Source organism: Magallana gigas, chromosome 8 (genome assembly GCF_963853765.1).
Source record: "Magallana gigas chromosome 8, xbMagGiga1.1, whole genome shotgun sequence".
NCBI lineage: Eukaryota > Metazoa > Mollusca > Bivalvia > Ostreida > Ostreidae > Magallana > Magallana gigas.
This window is the reverse complement of record NC_088860.1, coordinates 47,888,015-47,903,862: the sequence shown is the minus strand read 5'-3', so window position 1 is coordinate 47,903,862 and position 15,848 is coordinate 47,888,015. Positions and strand designations below refer to the sequence as shown.

Below are 15,848 nucleotides of genomic sequence, written 5' to 3'. Positions count from 1 at the left end.
ACTGTTGAGAAAAAAACCCTAAAATTGACCAACATACGAAACATCATGTACTCAAAATCAATACTGATCAAGTTCTTCAGAAGAATAATATATCATAATTAAAATGTCTTGACGGTAAAACCTGTTGTGGCGAGCAGGAAAACAGAATACTCTCCAACAATCAACCGTCGTCGGTCTTGCTCATCTAATTAAGCGGAAAAAGTAACGAGGCCGACCGTGGGTTTTCGACGATGACAATCAACAAGAATTGTCCAATCTTATACAATATTCCACCCTTTCAAATAGTATATTCAAATTTAAAATTTGTAATACTCATTATTTCTGACCCCCTCTAAAGTTTTGTAGTAACTTTTACTTTCGTTCCAACTTGCCTTAGCATCAACTCGACTGAATGTAGAAAATATAGATTTTAGAAATAGCTTTTCAAACATCTCTAGGAACTTTTTTGAAAGCATAATTGATCGTAAAACACGTATTACGTTCATCTCCTTATCCAAACCATAAAATTAGCGTTAGAATAGCCCAATGTTGTTTTGATCTCGGCCCTAATGGTAGCTCGCGTTGGGCCGATACTATCAGGGGGCTAATACTAGGACCAAGATAAAAACAACAGTGTGCAGTGTTCATATCATACATGTATATCTAAAGGCAAAGATTTTTGTTATAATTGAATTCATATTCAAAGTAGAGAATTTGATTTATTATAAAGGCAATGGATTTACAATTCTTTTGGATTTATAAGATTTATAAGCCCATTCCGTTTTATATGTTCGGCACTGTAAGAGTTAGACTTTGTTGACAAACCATCGTTATTTCATGTTCAATAGAATGGGGTCAGTCGAATGAGATAAAACACTATCTTCTAGAATGCAAAGTTATCAAGTTAGAGAAAAACTTCCATACTAAGCCGCCGTGTAATAAGTCAAATTATTTCACTGGAAACTCGTACATTTCCTGTCAGCATTAATTCCCAAAAAAACCGGACTGTTCGGGAGTTGTTTGAGAACGTTCCTGAGCACGGCCATTCCTTTAACTTCTTTATTTAACTATCTGAATTTTTTTTTTCTAAGTTTAAAGATGTATCCTTAACCTCTTGTTCCATTCTTCCTTGATTAATATCTAATAAATCATGCTATAGTTCAAGCTTAAGAACTGATTTGAGTGTTTCTGGGATATAACTATGGACACATCTTCTTATGTAAATCGTTTCTAAATTTGATTTCTTTTTTAATTGGTGAGAACATTTTTCTTATTTTCTCATATTTATGAATACAAAATTCTGCGGGAAAAAATCATTACATCAAAGAAAATAACTTATCAACACGATATATTCATTATTTTTCAAAATAATTTCAAATTTCTTTATCGCCTATATCATTTAAAATGTAAGATTTCAGTTCAATTTAAAATTCATTTTTCGTATTTTAAATGGACATTACTAGTACTGAACATGAAGAAACTTTGACAAATAAAAACGTTTATAGTTTACATGCATATTTTAAAAACTTCAATTACAGATGTGCATTTTTTTAGAGCATAAAACGACCTAAATTCGGTATTATCATTTCTGTTCCCCAACATTGAAATCATATAACGAGAATTAAAAATAAGGGTAAATATAGTTGAAAGTAAGTGTGGAACAAGTTCTCAACGCAGCGGCGTCACAGTATTGAAATGAAGTTTTAAAGATAAGTATTTTGATTAATTAATGTTTTGGAGCAGAGTATGGGTGTTTTACGATTATTTTACGACTGGAAAACACTGAGCATATGCTTGCTCAAATACCATTTTTAGTACGATATGTATGATAATATGAACAAAAACATATGTATAAATCGTACTTTTTTTTATTTGTTTGCAAAATTGGAAAAATAAGCTTATTTCGGTGACGATAAAAAGATTATGAACAGTGACGACTAATATCATATGAAATATAACAGATCTCCTCTGTATAATGTTTTATAAAGATTTGATTTTTTTTATATAACATTAAAAAATGGGTTAAACTTGGGGCAAATATTAGACCATATCGAATAAAGTCCTTTTGAAAAAAATTATTCTCTAGTCATTCAATTATATTCTTAAAGTTTGCTTTTCGCGGAATTTGTTGTCACAAAAGATTATTTATAAGTCACCTACAATATATTGAATTTTAAGTTTTACGTAAACAGAAAGACAGTGATTAAAATTTTATAAAACAACTGATATTGCATACCCTATTTAAACAAATGTTTATAGTTTTATTGGTTAAAATTCTTCATATCCTCTTGATAACATTTTGAAAGTCGAATCTTTGAATTGAAAATTGTTTTACAATCATGGACAATAATGCAGGAACTTAAACAGATATATTTATATTTTCCATTGTCTTTGCATGTGATAACACTACGTGTCGATTTTATACTATAAAACCCATAATACAAATGACGCCAAATTGAGGCCCCCGCAGGGTTTGCTTATTCATATTCAAATACTTATTCATACGATGGCTTAAAATCATATAAATATAAGTCATAAGGAATCATTCTTTGAATATCATGAGGTGATAATTTCGGTCGGGGCGTGATCAAATCTATCATGAAGCCCTTCGGGCTTTATTGGATTTGATCACGCCCCGACCAAAATTATCACCTCATAATACTCAAAGAATGATTCCTTATTCCTTATATAATATGTTTTACGGTGCTACCGTTGTGGCGAGCGCAGCAAGAATTACACATACCTTGCATCATTGTCAACCTAGTGTTATTTAGATATCAACTATCGTCAAAGAATTTTTGAGAGAGAGAGAGAGAGAGAGAGAGAGAGAGAGAGAGAGAGAGCGGTCCCTGTTTGTAGGTGTGTAATTTCACACTTCCATTTTCAGTTTGACTATATGCAATATCTGAATAAATGTTTTAACTGTTTAGTTTTTCTCTTAATTCTTTTTTATTTAGTTCAAAATGTCTTATTGTTTAATCCTCCCTACTAATATAGTAAATGTACATGCATGCACAGCAGTGGCGACGGAAGCAAATTAAAAGTGTGTGTGGGGGGGGGGGGGGGGCTAGACTTATCCTCAGATATCTTGACAATAAAAAAAAACAAAAACCTTATTCCCAAAATCATGATAATCCTTATCCCGGGGGAGGGGGGGTTGGCTAGTATACATATATACATATCACTCCAACTTCTCAATATTTCAATCTTTTCAAGGTAAATTTAGGAACTTATTATCTTTACTGCAAGAAAAAGTGGGGAGAGGGGCTGAACCCTATATGCTGCTATGGCCTAATCGTTAGGTCTAACTTTGAAAAAGAAAGAGGGGGGGGGGGGGCTTGCCCGGTTCTCCCCCGGTTCCGACGCCTATGCACAATTAGCTTAAAATTGGATCGATATGACAGTAAAGTATGGCTCTTGCTAGTATATATTTATATAATAATTAAAAAAACAAATCATATGTCAATGAAGCAGTTTTTCCAGTCTATACTGAAATAGCTAGTAGGCCTACACGCATTACATAATTTTGCTCCACCTCTAAATTTATCGCGGAAAATATAGAGCTAGGGCACTGTGACGTCAGCTATGAACTGTTATGTCTTTGTTTACAATTCTCGACTCAATACGAAGGTATGGAACTATGTAACAAATCTCATGTGTCTTGCCAAAGCTTGTGCGGTACTCAAAACGTGTCTTTAAACCTCAAGACACCGTAAATTAAGAGTTAAATATCGGCAATTTTTGGCATAGCACCACGGATGAAACATTAGAGAGCATATTATGGGACGTAGACAAAATATTTTGTTTGATGAATCTGTATGTTAAGCTCGTTCTTTTTCCCACACACACTGGTTCGCTCGCTATTACTTATTTCGTGGTTTACTTTGATCTCAGGATGTTCATTAAAGGGGCATGGTCACGATTTTGGTCAAATTTTATTTTTATGTTTTTATTATTTTAAATGCTTTAGAAATGCATTTCTAATGATCATTGAGAGTCATTTGTAGAGTTATAAGCAAGATACAGGGCTCACAATTCTTTGTCATGTAAACAAGACTCGTGCCTTGTTTTTGTTTACATAGGTTCCATATACCAGTAAAAAATCTTTTTCCAGCTTATTTGTCTATCTTTTTATTTATTTTAAGCATAGATATACAGTTCCTAACGTTTAACACATTCGTTTTAGGTTTAAAACTGAAATTTTTACTTCAACTTTCAAAATGTAAACAAACGCTTTGTTAACATAGCGAATAATTTCAAGCTCTGTAACTCCTTATAACTCAACAAATGAGACTCAAATTTCGGTTGCCTATTTAAAATACCTTTCCGAAGCATTGTAAATATTAAAATCGGAAAAATAACTTTTGACCAAAATCGTGACCATGCCCCTTTAACCATTGTTTTAACTTAACTAAACTGTGAGACAAATATACATTTGTCATCTGAACCCTGCAATGAAATGTTGTTTACATACTGTATACATGGTTATTTAGCCCCGTTTTTATATTCTTCGACGGTATTTCCCTGTGATTTGCTCAGACACAGACACTTTAATGAAAGATAATTTGAGACATTCTTATTTGTTCAGTCTTAAAGTCGCCCTCTGGCAACGAGGGTGTAAGAGGCGAAAATAAAACCGGAGAGATATGTTTATGTTTGCAGTAATTTGTATTGCATCTAAGTTTCAAAAACATAATTGGTAATCATAAATTATTTCGCAATCACATTTAAATTTCAAATTATTGAATAGGCAGACATTATATCCCGTATATTTTTTGTTAATTTAAATCGCAAAAAATGACTGAATGATGCAAATAAAAAATGTTCCTAATTTTCTCTTTTTTTCGCAAATTTTGTGGGGTTTTTTTTTTTTACCCTGCAATGAAGTGCATGCATAATTTGTATTACGTCTACGTTATAAAAATATGTTTTTACTTGCCGTCAGCAGCAGAGAATGTGTGGGTCAAGCACACAGTAAATAAAGATAAAACAAATTTAAAATCCACCATCTTGTGTAAGCCTTTTAAAAACATTGCGTGATGTCTGACTTAAAAACACATCACCAAATGAAAATGCGTGAAGTAGGATCTATAGCGGTACTGTGTCAGAGGTCAAACTTCAAAAAGATTGCGAAATGTTTGTTTTCAACTTTCAGATTGTGACAATAAGTCTATTTTTGTGCATTACTGTTATGCTTAATAGAGCATGAATGATACGAACCTCGGCCTTTCATTTTAATAAATCAATAAATTTTGGAAGTATAACAAATGATCAATTTAAATATATACAGTATAGTATACAAAATATAATGGTACATTGAGATATAAAAAAAATAAGAATGTGGAATAAAATATATAATTTCTAAGCTGAAGGTCATTATTTTTTTAATTAATTTAAAACAGGGTTTTCCAACTTCTACGCACTTAGGAATGTCTTTCCCAAAACATTTTGAAATTACCTATCATCTGTAGAGTTGAAGAGTGCACAACTAAGAAAAGTACATAGAATTCTACATTATTTTCAAAGGAGGTTTAAAAAATGAATCACTAGAATTGTTAGTTTACGTGGAACGTTCATTTTAATCTATATTTTTTCTTTAATAACTTGACAAATTTAAATATTTGACATGCATTTACAGTATTCTAATCATTTCTTAAACTAAAAAATGACCATTTTTAACAAAACTTAAAATATGTTGTTGTGTTGTCATTACCTACAGCTTAATAATAAAATATATTTTTTGTCTTTTGGTATTTTAACTTACGCCACCCAAAACTCATTTGTTTGAGGGCTATTTACCTATGTTTGTTAAAATTCACCAGCAATTGAGTCTTTTCATTTGTGTTTGCAAGCAATTTTCGAATTACTTATCAATAAAAAATGCACTGCGATTACATAAACAAATCAAAATTGCATGTACTATTCTTTATCTATATGCAGGTAATTTATATCATTAATAATAACCTCATTTCCCAGAACACTTTAATGACATTTTAGCAGAATTTTAATCTTACTTCAGTCTACAAAATCTAGTGTAAAATTTAAAAAAAACCAATTATGCTCTTTATTTTGAAAAAAAGATATTAAAACATTTAATTAAAATTGCCATGTATTTTTATTTATTTTTGTATAAATGCGACATTGTGTGTAAAGTCGGGAAAATATAAATAAAAATTGTCCGATACTTCTAATGAAATCTGCATTTAACTTAAATGTACTGTTACATGCACATATGTTAGTAATAGTTTGACAGGATCATGAACGTGATCCTTTGAAAGTGCAATATATTAGACAAAAGTTTATTTGACACATCTTGTAACATTAATGATTTTTAATCAATATTGCTATTTTTATTTTTGCAAAATTGATAATTATTATCTCATTGTGTTGAGTAAAATGAAATGAAATTAAAATAAAATACGTTTTAGGATTAGGAGCATTCCCATTAGTTATAATCAATTTGAATAAGCTTACCCATATTGGATGCCTAAACTTCATGAAGAAAATTACAAAGGTGTATTGGGGGTTCCTTTAATGTTTTACAAACACTCTTTCTTTTCCCCCTACCAAAATATATCTTCAAGAGTACTGTGCAACAGTATATTCAAGAGGCAGTGAAAATCAGATTCAGAAATTCAGAAAATAACATTTGAAACCAAATGTTTAAGCTTCCAATTGTAATGTAGATGTTCAAACAGTAAATCCGTTAAGTACATTCAACACTGAAGTCAATTAGTTAGCTACAACAACAATAAATTGATAGCGCTGTAGTAAAGCTTCGAACAAGTAATTTCCTCCATATACCACTTCGTATGACTCAGATAACACTGTAAAGATCAATGCTGAGACTGCCTTAAATGATAGACCTATTGTTTCACACTATATGTTTGCATATTTTACAACAGGAAAAATTGTTAGAAACGCTTCAATCATGGTTGAGATCTGTCTCTGATGTCAAACTCATCAATCAAACCATTCAAACTTTTAAAGTAGTGTAAAATAACAGCACTAAACAAAACAAAATAATATGCTAGATATTCATCTCAGATCATACTGGAGTTAATAAATTTTATATAAATGTAGTTGACAAATATGTTATTATAACGGTTTTTTATAGGCTCACCTGAGCTAAAAGCTTTAGTGAGCTATTCTGATCACATTTTGTTTGTCGTCCGTCCGTCTGTCTGTCCGTCTGTAAACTTTTTTACCTTTTGAACTTCTTCTCTAAAACCGCTGCGCCAATTTCAAACAAAGCATCCTTATGAGAAGCCAAACATAAATTGCAGAAATGAAAGACCGATATTTATTATAAGCGGAGGAAACATCGAAACTGTAGAAAAAGGGGGATGCATTTTTATAAATCTTCTTCTCAAGAACTACTGAGTCAACTTCAACGTAATTTTGCATAAATAATCCTTATGGAAAGGAAAATTTAAGGTGGATCTCTACACCAAATAAGTGTAGGAAATTTTTGTTGCATGCAATTGTTACCAATACTAGGCACAGTATTCAACAATAATAGACCTCAAAATACAATACACTATTTTCTAGAAAATTTTTAAAATATCAGTCTGGTTCCAGATAACCCTTTATTTATCAAATTTTTAAACATTTCTGTTTTAAAATTCTTATGAAAGTGAAATGTTATCAAGTTTAGAAATGAAAAACAAAAAAATCATGAATGAAGTTTGTATGATTTTTATTGGAATCCACATAAATATGGCACTAAAATATAAAAAAATTCTTTTAAGGCAAACTGCTGGACAAAATCCCACAAAAGCCTGAAAATATAAACAATATTCGTTGGTTAATGGGATGAAGAAAAGAAATTGAATAAAATTGAAAAATTAAAGGAAATACTTAAGTATCGCAAAAATCTTGGTATGAAAGATCCTGTTTAAGAGTTGTCTTTCTTTATTTTACATGGTCTCAAATATCTTGGGATCAATTTTTTAATTAATAAAATCACGAAGAAAAATTAAAAAAAGGAACAAGTCTATGCTAAATATGTAGATATAAGATTAGTAGTGCTTATAATAATGTTTGAAGCTGAAAAATTATATTTTCGATGAATGCATTATATATATTTACTCTTTAAAACAAAATATTAGTAGTTAATTATATTATAAATTGCCTTTTACTTTTTTATACACAATAGCAATTATAAACAACAACCATACGCATATTAATACATACATTAGATGTCCATAGTGATACACATGCATGTGTGGAAATGAAAAACATGCTCCTTTTCAGAATTCTGTCTTTCCCTCATTTGGCTTGCAAATCCGGGCTTCCACTGCTATTGCTACCTAGCTGTATTTATTTTAATCAAAATACATTAGTTTAATGTCAAATTAAAGTTTCAATGAAAGTTTTTTACTACAAATGTTTTTTTTTAATTTGGAAAGGATTGATCAATTCAAGTGATCGTACTACGGTACTTTCGTTTTATATTCATCATACATATATAGTTTAAATGAAAATTTGACATCTGCTTACCTATATCGATAATCTGTCACATATGTATGATCGTCTGTTGCAGATGACATGACAAAAATGTATTGCCAATAGCAGCAGAGCAGGGAAACGGTATATTATTTAGATTCCACGTTTTCCGTACACAACAGCTGATAATCAATGTTAGTTAAAAGCTTTAAACAGAAAGAAAAATTGACATATTTTCCAAGCGTTTTGGTGATTTCATTCCTATCTCATCTCCTTAGTTAGAACAGTTCAATTAAACGGTGTATAGCTATTTTGTACCACGACATAATGTTATCAATCCGGAACACAATGGCGTTTCGAACGGAAGTCAGACATGTTGTGACGATGTAGCCTTCCACCTTAAATTGCAAAAATTATCGGCGAATTCTGTTTCAAATTTGATTAATTTACGAAAATAAAAATAAAGAAATAAAGACATAATCGCGGTCAATCAGTTTAAACTTCGGGTTCGGTATTCCATATCGAAAACGAAAGTTCTTTGTATAAAGCAGCCATGTTTGAATGTTGACGCATGACAAACGGGTCAAACTGACAAAGTTGTGCAACAGTTTACGTACGAAGGGATACTTGAAACATGCTAGATATATTTGTGCCGATTTCGTGAAGTGAATTGAGGTTAAATGTTTCAATGCATTGACATTTTCACTCGTGGTCGTGTTTTTACGTTGTTTTGAATTTCGTTTATGCTTTATGGAAATATCGGCTGTATTTTGGCATTTTTACGTATCGAATCAAATATAGACTTCGGTAAATCAGATAGTCAATTGTTTACCTGCGCAAAATGAACAAAATCTGTTGCACTAACAACATATTATATTATGAATACTATACATTCTATTGATAATTCGGTACGATCACTACGTTATGGTTGATTATAATGAAACGTGTTTTGTTAAGATGCTATGCATTTTCAGTCTAAACGGAGATTGTTTTCGCTGCTAGAAATAAATAGGTATAAATATATTATGAAAAATAAATTGTGCTCTTTCTTTGTTTTTAATTTTAATTAGTGCATGTTTTTTTTATAATTGTTTACAATTTTCTCTTTACTAACCATATTCAGCTATGTCAAGTTTCGAATTATAAGCGAGATACAGAGCTTTGTTGTACTGAGGCCATGTTTTTGTTCATTCTGAATAGGAAATACCAAGTTATGTATCTTGCTTATAATTCTACGATTGACGCTGAAATTTTGATTGATCAATAGAAATGTCTTGCCAAAAGGATGATATGATGTAACTACTTTCTGGTGCACCTTCTTCAACGATGAATTGCATAAAATCTACACATAGAAGATGGGTGAATAAGGCGTGCAAAATGCCCATATGAGGAATGATTAGATACTGCAAAATTAAAATATTATTAAATCTAATAATTGTTTTAAAAAAAATTAAAAACAATGTATATTTAACGTAACATCAGTTTGTAACCCTTAAGTATTCTAAATACTTGTAATAGGTTGATTCAAACTGGCTTATGTGTCTCAAAACCTCCAAAAAATGTCATTTTTATAATTTGTTCAATGCTTTTTCTTTTATAGAGTGGGTCTGAGCTCCATATTTTTGGTATAGTCGAAATGCGGTTTAATCAGTCTGGGCAGACTCCGAAAAAGGAGTTAACTCCGAAAACGGAATCTTTGGCACCGTCATGCATTACGATTTTCTCAACTTCCGTTTTGTAGCTAATGTAAATAATGGAGAGTTGCCTCCCTTTCCCGTAAAAACGTGATTGAAAAATAGATTAAAATCCTTCAGAAGCGAGAAAAAAAATGGAAACGACTCAGAAATGATTAATCTTAAAATTATACCTTAAAAGAAATGTGGAAATGTTTGGGTAAACAACAGGAAAAATTCATACAAATATCAAAACTCACACGTGGTCGACCAGGACTTATAAGATAAGAAAATCAGACTTCAAATTAAAACTTGGAAGTATGGAGATTAAAATTTAAAAGTTGCACTCATGTAAGTATTCAAGCCTTTAATATATAGATTGTGGTTTTTTTTAAAATACGATTAATTACGATGTATACAAGGTTTTAAGAAGTGCCGACTTGGCGAGTCAGCGCGTGATCAAAGGAACGGTGTAATGACTACAAACGGGATAAAAAAAACTCACAGTAATAGTGTATTTCACACCCTAGCACATAAATGATCTTTAATAATATTGAAATCATGGAAAAAACATTAATTTATTCACTTTATTGGCTTCGTCATCGGAAACAGAATTGACCAACTTTGACAGCAAATAAAATTTGATTTGCCCAACGAACGTATATTGTTGCCAAATACATTCTGTTGAAACATGTCTTATAAAGCATTTAAACGTATTTTCAGACCTGCATATGAATAATCCGCTTTGCACGATCAATTTTCCTGAGTGCCCTGTTTTCACGTAAAAATGTGATATTTTGATTAACTGCGCATGCGCCGAACTCCTTTTTCGGAGTATTTTTACTTTTGAGAAATCACTTCCGTTTACTCCGTTTTCGGAGTCCGCCCAGACTGTTAATGGAATTTAAACCGATTTTAATTAACAAATATGTGGAGAGATGACCCACTATACTTTAAAAATGTTATTTTGTAGCCCAACAAAAATCAAAATAGACTTCTACCAAGGGAAGATAACTGTTACACCAAAAAGTAATAAATTTTGTAAGTACATGTATAACCTACAAAAATCTATCACGCAAACGAAGTCTGCATGAGTTCTTGCATCGCGTTTATAATATTTTGTGAGAATGTATATGAGTCTTAATAATTCTAACATGTTTGTTAGTATTTTCGCGTACATCGATGACAGAAGTCGTCATAGTAAGTGTCTAGCATAAATAAACATTTATCCAACTTGTCACACGGCAACGTAGCGTTGGGGGGAGCACTTCTTTATCAAACGTTAGGGTAGTATTGTTTTATCTCGTGTAGGTTTAACATAAGCTGGTTAGATGTAGTTTTTAAGACAATTGTTCCATCGTCTATGTACCTGGCCATGTACAAAATTTTATCTGAGACATTGGAGAAACTGAAAAGATGTATCTCAGAAATGAACAATGCTAAATTGGCTATAGCTGCATCATATGAACCCATAGCCAGACCTTGTTTCTGGAGAAATACATATGTAGACGTTTGAAACCTTCGTAAAAGTAAGCGTTATTCTTGATGAAATAGAAGAGATCTATCATGAACTGTACAGTAGTTTGCTCTATTTGCAATTGTGTTTGTAAAAATAGGAAAGCGTTGATATCAGTGTCTTTATCGATCCTGGTATATAGTGAGGAAAAATAAAAAAAATATTGCATAACGTAATGAAACCTATACTGATTTTGTCTTCAGGACCTCTTAATTAATCAGTCAATTATCAAAGCAACTTAACGTCTACTGACTTTCTCATGATTCATTTAGTAGAAACGTTTCACTCCCCAACACACATGTACACAGACATAATTTGTAAAATCAAAATTTGTTTAATTCATCAGCTTACTAGCAGGCAGATAGCGACAGTGGAGGGAAAAGGATCGCCACCTTTTACCAATGTACCTGTTTTTCTAATATCCAAACAAGAAATAAAATGTTCTAACATATTGAAAACGTCATTAGGCACTTCTTTAATAAACTAATTGTCTACGGACTTTTCCGTTCTTTCCGATTATAACAAAGAGCACACGGCGGGTGTGACCGGTCAGCAGAGGATGCTCACTCCTCCTAGGCACCTGATCCTACCCCTATCTTTTGCAGGTCCATGTTGCTCTTCTTCTCTTTTGTATTTTGTTTCATGGATTTTTGAGATGGTTGATGGTTTGTTATTGTCATTTTCGATATATAAAATTTTAAAATGTAAAAAAATTGCAAGAGTAATGCGTGATATCGAAAAGTCATATTGTAAAAGAGCAAATGACAATACATTCCATACCATGATTAGGAAGGAAAATTAAGTTTGTCGAACATTTATGTTGTTCCAAAACTTTCATTAAACTAAAGATGATTACTGTAAACTAACCTTTATTCGCGTGCAAGAAATTTTTGCGAGATTCGCGAGAGCCTCTTCGTTGCGAATATTTCTCGCCGCGAACTAGTCTTTGCCGTATGGGTGTTAAATCAAAACGAGTGTGGATTGAGCATAGTTACGAAAAATAGTCCACGCGAACCAGTTTATATCCGGCAAATTGCGAAATAAAGTCGTCGCAAATAAAAGCTGGGTTATAGTTTTGTCTCAATTAGGGTCTATTTTTGTAAAATCATGGTTTTTTTTTAAATCGTGGCCCCGTTGTGGTGTGTGTATTGGAGGTTCATATATCTAGGAAAGCCTCGAGAATCTGACTTTTAAAAATTCCATTAATATTTTATTTTAAGGAAGGAGTCTTTTCTGGTTTTTTACTTGTAAACATATCAAAAGTGCATTTGATTAAAATGCTCATTTATTTAAGATGAAGCAAAATTAAAATACCATAATTTTTCTTTCTTTCTAACAATTATACAACTAGTAATAGTATAAATTGTAATCGAAGTTTAAATTCTAAAACGAGGACTATATTTTTCGCGAAAAACTGGCGTAGAAAAATATCACATGTTTCTGGAATTCAGAATTAATGTAGACTTATGAGATTTTTTTGTATTTTTAAAACAATAACATTAATGCTGGATTTTTTTTTACCTAATGTGAACTAATAATAAGATACTTGGTCCGTAGAATATGTTTTTAAACTTGATTTTTCAATCAAATTCATTTTTTTTTAGCTTTTAAGGCACTTATTCTATAAATAGATTTGTGTAAAAAATAATCACTTACACTGGTGGGTGTACCAGATTTTCTTTTTACTAAATGGTCATTATCTTAGTCTTTCTGCAAAATGTCTTTATATATAAAGTCTATATAATAAGTAAAAATCAGAAATATTTCAATATTGAAAGCATGGAAAATTTGTCAAAATATCTTAAAAATTGAAGAAAATTAAAGGAAGTGCGAGCTAGGCAATATTAATTTCAGTTTAAATATTTATTTCAATTAAGTAGTAACACGTTGTTACTTTGGGTGTTTTCCTGTGTTTTTATTATTTTTGTTATAAAAGGAGAAATAACTCGCTTTGAGGGATATTATCCTTGTTGGATCAATTAACAGCTCTACTCGTGGGAGCTTTCCAAATATGGCTCGTCCTCTACGGTGGCTGGAAATCCAAAGAAAGGATATATAAGTATAATAATTGTTATCAGATGTTTTATTTAGGATGGCGTCGATGGAAGTGTAAAATATCTTTATAAACACACAGTCACCAGTTACAAAATAGTATTCAATGTAATAAATTTACGTATAATGATACTTAATAAAATCTGGTGACTGTACAGAGGGTAAAACAATAATTATCAAAAATCCCTCTGCATATTAATTAAAATTACAAGATCATAGTGTACTATAATAAGTGAAAATCATCTTAAATTCATAAAACGACAACCCGTCCAATTGTTACTTTTTATCACACAAACTATGAACTAACTCAACTAAACTAAAATTTTATATAATAGCTGACAGTCTCACAGTGCCTATTCAATAGTTCAATAGAGACAATTCGAACTACAAATATCTCGCTATCTAACCAATTTCCTTTCATATTTCGAATAGGTTAATAAATCTTACTCTGAAATAAGGGATTTAACAATGTTTGACGCAATCAATAAAGTGTTTACTTACATTTTTAACCTGAACATCCTAACACTTTTCCGTTAGACATGTATTATAAACAAACAACCCTTTTACCTCTTTTCATAAAAGAGCGCGGGAATAAATAAAAGCGCCAAATTCAAAATCTACTTTTCTTATGATATGCATAAAAATAAATGTGATATAAAAATATGACTGGAGACTGTAGCTAAATATGATATACAACAAAAATATTAAAACATACAATCTATAATCTATAAAGTACTGTACACTAAATGAGGTCATGTTGCACGTTACCTAATAGATGATGACTTTAATTTAACTTTTAAAGACTTTACTAAAAGCTCAAATTTAGAAGATAATAAAAACAGGATTATGTACAAAATAAAAAATACACTATCCTTTATCAAGGTGACTTTATATCTAATTGCAAATAAATGAAAACTTAAATTTACATACCTGGAAATCCAAAGAAAGGAGATATAAGTATAATAATTGTTATCAGATGTTTTATTTAGGATGGCGTCGATGGAAGTGACCAAGCTTGGGCGCATTTCCACCGACAAACCTGCGTCTTTGGATTCCAGGATTTTAGCCAATCAGAATTTAGGATTGGTTGATTCACCGAAACAAAGTTGTAAAAATTTTCCTAATAAAGAAGATTATTTAAAATGAGCAATCACGTGACCTTAAAAAGATAGTCACGATAATTGAGATAATAGGTACACCTGTGCTTGACCTCAGGCCTTGCGGCCTTCTTAACAAAAAAAAGACAAACTAACAAAAGGAACTAAATATTATTACATAATCACTTGGGCATCGATGTGATTAAACATTGGCCAGTAACAGCTCAAAGTAAATCAATTACATATATACAATGGAGTTCCATTAGCGTGTCAGGCCAATGTTTTTATAAGCGGAAGCACCTTTGCGTTTTTTTTTAAAAGACTAATTTACCCAGGTAACACCAAAAAAGGACATTTGTATGTCGTATTTATATTGCATAATAAAGAGACATCTGTAAAAAAAAAATCAACTCTGAAAATGTTATCAAAAACCAAAATTATAGTCCCAAATTATGAATTTCATAAATCATGAAATTATTTAATACATATCTGTCTTCCCACAAATGTTTATTTAAAAATATAATTCGGTGTTATGGCTATTTTCCCCCTTGCTCCAATTGCTTTCGACCTCGGAAGCTCAAATTTAGAAACAAGAGAAAGACATAAAAAAAAAGTTACACACAAACAGAAAATACATATATATGTATACCTGTAAAAAGGGAGATATTTGCAAAACAAAAAAAAATCATAGGAATCTGAAATTGTCAGAGACTAAAATGTGCAATAAAAACATAAAATATTCAATATTTGACAGTGTATATACAAAAAGAACATACAAAAAGGAGAGAAATGAAATGGCAATACAAGTCCTGTGATTCATTATGGAGAAACAAAAATGACAAATCAATTGTAGAGACAGCAGGTTCCGAAAAGAAAAGTAACAAAATGTTGAATAATTTTGACAAATTAAAATGTGATAAACCAATTGGATGATGCTGCTAATATTAGATTGTCGTACATCAATTAAGTGCATGTGCATAGTTGTGATGAATCAACACAACATAGGCACTGAAAGGTTGTTTAAGAATTTGTGTGATCTTATATCCTGTAAAAATGTTAGTAGAAATGATTGTGGGTACAAAA

General features: G+C 31.2%; 1 long non-coding RNA gene across 1 annotated transcript; it reads right to left on the bottom strand.

Annotated features, from left to right (window-relative positions):
• Positions 1–7,643: 7,643 nt before the first annotated feature.
• Positions 7,644–8,606, bottom strand: LOC136270934 (uncharacterized). The gene is made up of 3 exons (XR_010708798.1): positions 8,482–8,606; positions 8,176–8,295; positions 7,644–7,760 (listed from the first exon to the last, which is right to left on the bottom strand). It is a non-coding gene; the product is annotated as an uncharacterized lncRNA (long non-coding RNA).
• Between the last annotated feature and the right edge of the window lie 7,242 nt (positions 8,607–15,848).